The sequence below is a fragment of the Hemicordylus capensis genome, chromosome 2 (genome assembly GCF_027244095.1).
Source record: "Hemicordylus capensis ecotype Gifberg chromosome 2, rHemCap1.1.pri, whole genome shotgun sequence".
NCBI classification, from domain to species: Eukaryota; Metazoa; Chordata; class Lepidosauria; order Squamata; family Cordylidae; genus Hemicordylus; species Hemicordylus capensis.
In genome coordinates, this window is record NC_069658.1 from 341432265 (window position 1) to 341440315 (window position 8051).

The 8051-nt window shown below is 44.3% G+C and overlaps 1 long non-coding RNA gene across 1 annotated transcript; it reads right to left on the bottom strand.

Annotated features, from left to right (window-relative positions):
• Positions 1 to 336: 336 nt before the first annotated feature.
• LOC128346071 (uncharacterized) lies at positions 337 to 5909 on the bottom strand. Its single transcript, XR_008316766.1, has 2 exons — positions 5819 to 5909; positions 337 to 1373 (listed from the first exon to the last, which is right to left on the bottom strand). It is a non-coding gene; the product is annotated as an uncharacterized LOC128346071 (long non-coding RNA).
• Between the last annotated feature and the right edge of the window lie 2142 nt (positions 5910 to 8051).

The following is an 8051-nucleotide window of genomic DNA, read 5'->3' on the forward strand; positions in this document are numbered from 1 at the left end:
AAAAGGCTGCTTCTCGTCTGCCTTGGAAGGCAGGCAAGCTCTTGCCTCCCTCCCGCAGCCCTCCCGAGCGGCAGCACGAGGTCATGTGAGCAGCCTCAGTGTCTGGCAAAGGAGAGTCCCAGTCAGGATGGCAGCAAGAGAAAACACGAATAGGGTTTGTGCATATGTAAACATCCCAGGCGGTTGCTCCTTGCTCCCAGACTCAGGGATCAAGCTCTTCAGACTGTTTACAGAAAAAATTAAGTTCACCAAGAAATACATCTCCCATTTCCTGTTCACTGAACCAAGCCAAATGCTGAGCAGAGATGAACACAAAGTCCTTGTAAATCAAGCAAATGAACTTCCTAATCTTTATTTAGTAAGAGAGACCAAAAAAAAGTCGTTTGTGACACCATTAGTATTGAAAACCAATTCACAGGACCCATTTGTTGGGGCCTCATTTCCAGATTAAGTTGACTTTTTCTCAGTCTGCTCTGTTTGAATGCTTATGCTGTGGACTGATTTAATGTCAGGCCTGGTTTAGTGGTTTACCATCTGTCCTGATCATCAGCACATCCATGGTGAAAACGATGTAAAATATCACAGGTTCACCAGTGGTTTTGGCTTCTGGCAAACTTTGTTGATGAATGGTTCATCATGCCTAAATTTAAACTGAGCTGACGGAAAGAATTCAGCCCAGTCTCCAAATGGGCCATGCACATCAGCCCATAGTGAACAGCCTAGGGAACAGGAAACTAACAGCTCTCCAGATAGCAAGCTTTACACTGCAAAAAGCGTTGTAAACTGCGATTTTTTATGGTGCCAATTTAAAACTGCAGTTGAAATCCATTGCCTCCTAAGGTAAAGTGTGGCGTCAAGTCGATTCGACTCCTGGCGCCTACAGAGCCCTGTGGTTTTATTTTGGTAGAATACAGGAGGGGTTTACCATTGCCTCCTCCCACACAGCATGAGATGATGCCTTTCAGCTTCTTCCTGTATCACTGCTGCCTGGTATAGTACCAGTGGGGATTCAAACCAGCAACCTTCTGCTTTTTAGTCAAGCATTTCCCCGCTGCGCCATTAGACGGCTGTAACACAGCAATAAAACACAAAAGAAGTCATCGGAAATGTGAACGGCACCTTGCTGACAGCGCAGGGACTGTGATGTCAAGACACAGGCAGTACGGAAGGACACTTAAGGGAAATGTGACACTGTGGTAGTGTGCAATCTGGAAAGCACCCAGTATATGCAGATGTCCTACTTGGATGACCTCGTCAGGAGTAGGTGTTTGGGTAGTCTTGCATCTTCATAGGCTGCCAAGACACAATGCAGCTGTAGCTTGTCCTTGCCTGTCTTTCAGCATGGTTTGTGTTTCTTGTTGCTTCCTTTTTTCCTGTTTGGACAAGGTAGGAGAGGTGAGTGGCAGGTCACAGATGGTGCCAGACTGTAGTCCCTAGCACAGTTCTAACATCCTCACACTTTGTTACCATTGGTCCCCTATAAGACAATGTTATACATCACCTGATTTTCTTTGAGATTGTGATCACTTCATTCTTTCACTAAGGGTCAAACTATATGAGTCTTTAAACACATCTTTGATCAAATGCCGTCATTTGATCCGGATTGGTAATATAGAGTGCAGGAATCAGGGGTTAACAATTTCTCCCAACACTGTTTTCCTGCCAAAAATCCCTTTTATGGAGTTACTATTTGTTTCTGGAATTGCTATCAAGTATAATCAGGAAAGAGGTCAATGCTATAGAATGTGTTTACTGGAAAATCAGGAGATGTGGAATTTAGTCTTGACTCTGACATTATCCTGTGTAATCTTGCACAAGTCTCTGTGCCTCAATTTCTTAAGGAAAAAGAAAACAATACTTATTCACTGCTTTCACCCAGACTTGTAGTACTTCATGGAAGGCTACTCTGGCCTTAATTCTGTGCCAGGAGGTACAGATGCATTAAAGTTCTTTAGTCAACTATCTGCATTCATGTTTCTATCCCTTTCTTTTTATGTAGCCATCTGTCCAGTTTTTTTTTAAATACACAGAAATCTGGTGTTGAGCAAAACCCACAAGTTCCCTGCATTCATTCCCACTCAAGGCTAAGCTAGAGTGCTGTTACATTCTCTGAGGTATGGAGTTCAGCCAGCTTTGCTGTACAGTGTTGGACATAGCAATTGTTTTCTGCCTGAGTCATCCTCTGTCATGAACTTGGGGAATCAAAGCGAAGGGAAAGCTCTGGAAACCACCTTATTTTTTATTTTATTTTATTTATTCCAGGGACGGAGGTGTGGTGGGTAGGTGGAACCTTATCTTCTGTGGTCATTAACAGTTCTCCTGCAAATGGTTTTACATGCCACAATAAAGTTAACTGACTGACATGATAAGGAAAATAACTCAAAGTAGTCCCATTTAAATGCTTTTCATTTCAGTGGGACTCCTTTGAGTCATTTTCCTCATCATGTCAACCTATGTCTCCTAGCAAGTACATTCCTCACTCTATCCTGGATTGTTTTCAAAAGTCTCACTCAGAAAAGAGCAAGATGAATAAAGGCCATGTGATAGGATGTGCTGTGCATGTTTCGTAAAGACACGCTGTCTCGCTTTCACATGCTGACCCACACTGAGAGTTGAAAGTAGGTACAGCAAGATTCTGTAATGCAGGCAGATAAGAACAATTGGTCTCCCATTCAGCCACCTTATACGCCCATCATAGAACTTCATCCATCTTGGTACGCCTCTTGATCTCCAGTGTAATCCTTCACATTCCCATTCTTGGCTTCTGGATCTCCTAGTTCTTTGCTATGCTTGATGCTGAATTATTTGACTGAATCATCTTCACAGTTTTGTGAGGCAGGTAGAGGATTCCGTTGAGGACTCCATAAAGGATAACGTTCAGTTTGAACTCATAGGTTCCATGGAGTCCTATTCTCATAAGAACATAAGAACAGCCCTGCTGGATCAGGCCCACGGCCCATCTAGTCCAGCATCCTGTTTCACACAGTGGCCCACCAGATGAAACTGGAAGCCACAGACAGGAGTTGAGGGCGTGCCCTCTCTCCTGCCATTACTCTCCTGCAACTGGTACTCAGAGGCAGCCTGCCCTGTGGCCCACAGCCCTCCGACTAGTAGCCATTGATAGACCTCTCCTCCATGAAGTCATCCAAACCCCTCTTAAAGCCATCCAGGTTGTTGGCTGTCACCACATCCTGTGGCAGAGAGTTCCACAAGTGGATCACGCGTTGTGTGAAAAAGTACTTCCGTTTGTTGGTCCTAGACCTCCTGGCAATCAATTTCATGGAGTGACGCCTGGTTCTAGTGTTGTGTGAGAGGGAAAAGAATCTCTCTCTCTCCACTTTCTCCATGCCATGCATGATTTTATAGACCTCTATCATGTCTCCCTGCAGACGTCTTTTTTCTAAACTAAAAAGCCCCAGGTGTTGTAGCCTTGCCTCATAAGAAAGGTGCTCTAGGCCCCTGATCATCTTGGTTGCCCTCTTCTGTACCTTCTCCAGTTCAACAATGTCCTTTTTAAGATGTGGTGACCAGAATTGTACGCAGTACTCCAAGTGTGGTTGCACCATAGTTTTGTATAAGGGCATTATAATGTTAGCCGTTTTATTTTCAATCCCCTTTCTAATGATCCCTAGCATGGAGTTTGCCTTTTTCACAGCTGCCGCACATTGAGTCGACACTTTCAACGGGCTGTCAACCACAACCCCAAGATCCCTCTCCTGGTCCGTCACCGACACCTCGGATCCCATCATCGTATACTTGAAGTTGGGATTTTTTGTCCCAATGTGCATCACTTTACACTTGCCAACATTGAACTGCATTTGCCATTTTGTCGCCCACTCCCCCAGTTTGGAGAGATCCTTTTGGAGCTGCTCACAATCCGTTTTGGATTTCACTACCCGGAAGAGTTTGGTATCATCTGCAAATCTGGCCACATCGCTGCTTACCTCTGCTTCTAGATCATTTATGAATAAATTAAAAAGCACCGGTCCCACAACAGATCCCTGGGGGACCCCACTTCTTACTTCCCTCCATTGTGAAAACTCTCCATTTATACCTACCCTCTGTTTCCTGTCTTTCAACCAGTTAGCAATCCACACATGTACTTGTCCCCTTATCCCATGACCGCTAAGTTTCCTCAGGAGTCTTTGATTGGTGAGGCAAGATTTACCTTTGCAGAAGCCATGCTGGCTCACTCCCAGCAGGGCCTGTTCTTCTAGGTGCTTTACAATTTTATCCTTGAGGATGCTTTCCATCAATTTGCCCAGAAAGGACGTTAGGCTAACCAGCCTGTAATTTCCCGGATCGCCCCTGGATCCCTTTTTGAAAATTGGTGTTACATTTGCTACTCTCCAGTCCTCTGGTACAGAGCCCGATTTCAGGGATAAGTTAACTATTTTAGCAAGGAGGTTGGCAATTTCACATTTGAGTTCTTTGAGGACTCTTGGATGGACGCCATCTGGCCCTGATGATTTGTTAGCTTTCAGTTTTTCCAGACAGTTTAGAACATCATCCCTTGTCATTTCTATCTGACTCAGCTCTCTAGCCTCCATCCCTAAAAAGCCTGGTTCAGGAACAGGCATATGCTCAGTATCCTCTGCCGTGAAGACAGACGCAAAGAACTCATTCAGTTTCTCTGCAACCTCCATATCCTCCTTAATAATCCCTTTCACTCCCTCTTTGTCTAATGGCCCAACCGCCTCCCTGGCAGGTTTCCTGCTTCTGCTGTACTTAAAGAAGTTTTTGTTATTCCCCTTGATACTTTTGGTTAAATGTTCCTCAAACTCTCTTTTTGCCTCCCTTATTGTCACCTTGCATTTCTTTTGCCAGAGTTTGTGTTCCTTTCTGTTCTCTTCATTTGGACAGGCCTTCCAATTTCGGAAGGAAGTCTTCTTCCCTTTTATGGCTTCTTTGATGGTACCCGTTAGCCATGCTGGCATCCTCCTGGACTTAGTGGTACCTTTCCTCCTTTTGGGTATACACTCTAACTGGGCTTCTAGTATTGTGGTTTTGAGTAAATTCCATGCACTCCAGAGCGAAGTGACTCTCCTGATTTCCCCCCTCAGCTTTCTTTTCACCATACTCCTCATTTTGGAGAAGTTTCTCCAAAATCCAAAAAGAAGTCTCTCTTCACTAACATGTAAAGATGGCTCTCTTTCCACATTGCAGCTGTGCCCAAGTGGGAGTGGATTGTGTCTTTGGTTTTCTAGGCTCCCAGCTAACCATTTGACTCTTCTCTGACCATTATTTGAATCCCAAGTGTGGGTTCATATATTGGTATTATTTACCAAGGAGAAAAAGCTCTTGGCCCCAATGGGAGATTTTTTTCTTGCTTGCTTGCTAAGTAGGAGTCTCGGGAGCTTTCCAAGATACCAGGTTTTACCACAGGATTAGGAGGGATGAAGTACTGTGAGTGAAGGATATTTCAAATTTGCCTTTAAAAATGACGCAAAAAGTGGATTTATTTATTTTTTTACACCAGACATAGATCGGGCTAAGCTCCAATGAGCAATTAAAACCCCAAATCATGCATGGAGTGCTCCGCAATAGCTTGCAGGGATTTCAACTTTTAGCTGGACAATATGTGAATGTACACTTGCCCTTCTGTGGTTAATTAAAGTAAAATCGGCGTCTGGGAATGCTCCATTGGACTGATGAGAATCAGGACCACAGTGTGTGTGGGGGGGGGAGACGACGACAAGATTGAAGCCTCCACTGCAGTTCCAATCATGCAGGGTTCAATCTGGCTGCTGCGTAACATTAGAAAAAGCATGTACTTGCAAAGTGCACGTTTAAAGTAACATTTTGTTTGTTATTTTACCACCGTATGTATCTTCTGCTTCTGCCATGCAATGCTTCTGCTTGCTTCAGCCCTTCCAAGAATCTATTTCTCATCCTCAGCTTGGACAGTGGAAGTTCTCTGTCTCTTACTGGGCCTGTTTAACATTGAAAAATGAGATGTGATCACACTTTTTCAAATATCTGAAACTCTGATTAATCAGGGAGCTCAAGGGAAGAAAAAGAAACAAACAAAAACAACTTTCAGTTTGATCTCATTTAAAATTGATTAAAGAGAAACAAAATACATCTTCCGAATAAAAGAAAAGTTGCCTGTGGAACCAACTGGCCATCACACTGTGCATCATACATGCTGCTGATTCAATGTGCTGCGGACAATACCCTGTTCACATGACCACTTGCATGCAGTGGTTCCAGATGCATAGCTATAATGGAGCCGGGGGGGGGATGAACAAATGTCCCAGGGCTGCTGATGCCTGTACAGCTCCCGAGGGCTGCCAGTGGCTTAGCCTGCCCCCACCATCTTCACCCCCTCTTACCCCCAACCTATTGGGGTGCACAGTGTCTGGGCACCCAGTGTCACCCCCTCCCACTTCCACTGCTGCTGCTGTGCCACTGAGGCCAAGCATAGGGCCCACCTGGCTTCGTGCCCCCACCAGCCATCTGAGCAGAGTTTGCATTCATTTATACTTTCTCCATACCGTGAAGAAGTGGTGTCAGGAAAAGTGTTTTTAAAAAACCCTCCTCACCCCCACTTCTCTGCTCCAAATCCCACCCACCTCATCCACCTCATGTCCCTTCCTTCCTTCCTTCTTCCTTCCTTCATTTTTTAATAGTATCTGAGTGTTACAAAAGTAAGCATGCAACATGTAGTTTAGTTAGCCTCCAGCACTCAAACTTGAAATAGCTGCTTCCTATGCTGTTAGGATTACTTCTGAAAGCAGCGTTAAGTGTTGTGTCTCTGAACTCTCCCCTTGATCACTATGTGTATCAAGAGTTGTTCTTAGCATTGGGACACAGTGCTCCCAGAGGAGTATCAATGGGACCAGCATGCCAATTTAGATTCTAGAAGGGGACAATAGTTCATGTGTGCACCAGCTGCTTAGAAATCTTTCCATGACTTTCAGTCAGAAGTGCAGGTTTTTATCGTTGTTAGGGCTGGTAATTTAGCATGCGGTATTTCCTCTGGCTTGCTTTGAGAGATTCAGCTCACGGAGGTCTGCCTGATTGGTAATGGGTAGTGGAGGCGGGGGAGAGTCTTTGCATATGCAGAAGTGAATGTTTTGGGAGGGAAGGATATGTGCACCCTCAAGTGTTTAGATGCTGGTGAGCTGATTTGGAATTTAGTCCGGAATCCAATTATCTGAACCAATTATCTGGAATCCAGTTATACTTAGGCATCTTTCTTCTTCTTTTCTTTTTGGTTCAGGAGTGGTGATCCAAACATCAGGGGCTAGGCTTAGCGAACTTTACAGTATAACTTCAAATAATTAAAATACATTCAATGTAACAAATTCAAACATGCTTCAAATAGACTGACTCTCTTTCTCTCTCTCCTTTGCCCCCCCCCATGCGTTGGGCGGAGTATGTATATAGTATCTGTCTGGTGTGTGTATTTTTGTACACACTGTGCCTTACAATGCTTATAAATCCATTCACACACACACAGACACACCCCTGAGAAGAGAGCTTATGTTACAGATGGCAGTCTATTGCATTAAGAAAGCCTGAGCATGGACCAGAACTGGCTTCATTACAAGTGACCATTTAGTTTTGGTTGAAGTCCACATATTGTTCATTCAGTCTCTGGTAGATAGTGCCAGATTGCTCTAAGACTGTAGTGAGGCTGGGGCTGCTGTGACTGAGGTCTTCACACTCCTGACCAAAGTCAGTCCTAGGTCAGCTTATCATGGTGTAATTGACAGACCATATGGTATAGCCTTCATACTATATGTATTAAACAAATTACAAAAAGTGGTCACTGGATGAACACTTCTGTCTGCTCCAGATATCTGCGGCAGAATCACTCTCACAGTCTCCTGCTTGACTGACATGTTGCCGTGGTTGTTACGTGGCCTTAAAAGATCCTCATGGTTTTATAGGATGAGAAAGTACCATAAAAATAGGAATGTGTGGAGCAATGGCTGTGGATTCATATTGCAGAGAGAAAGAGAAGTGTGGATTCATCTCTCAGGGCTAGCAAAGGAAGCACAGGAAGGAAATTGCTCTTGTTCAGTACCACTGGAGTTCTTGTT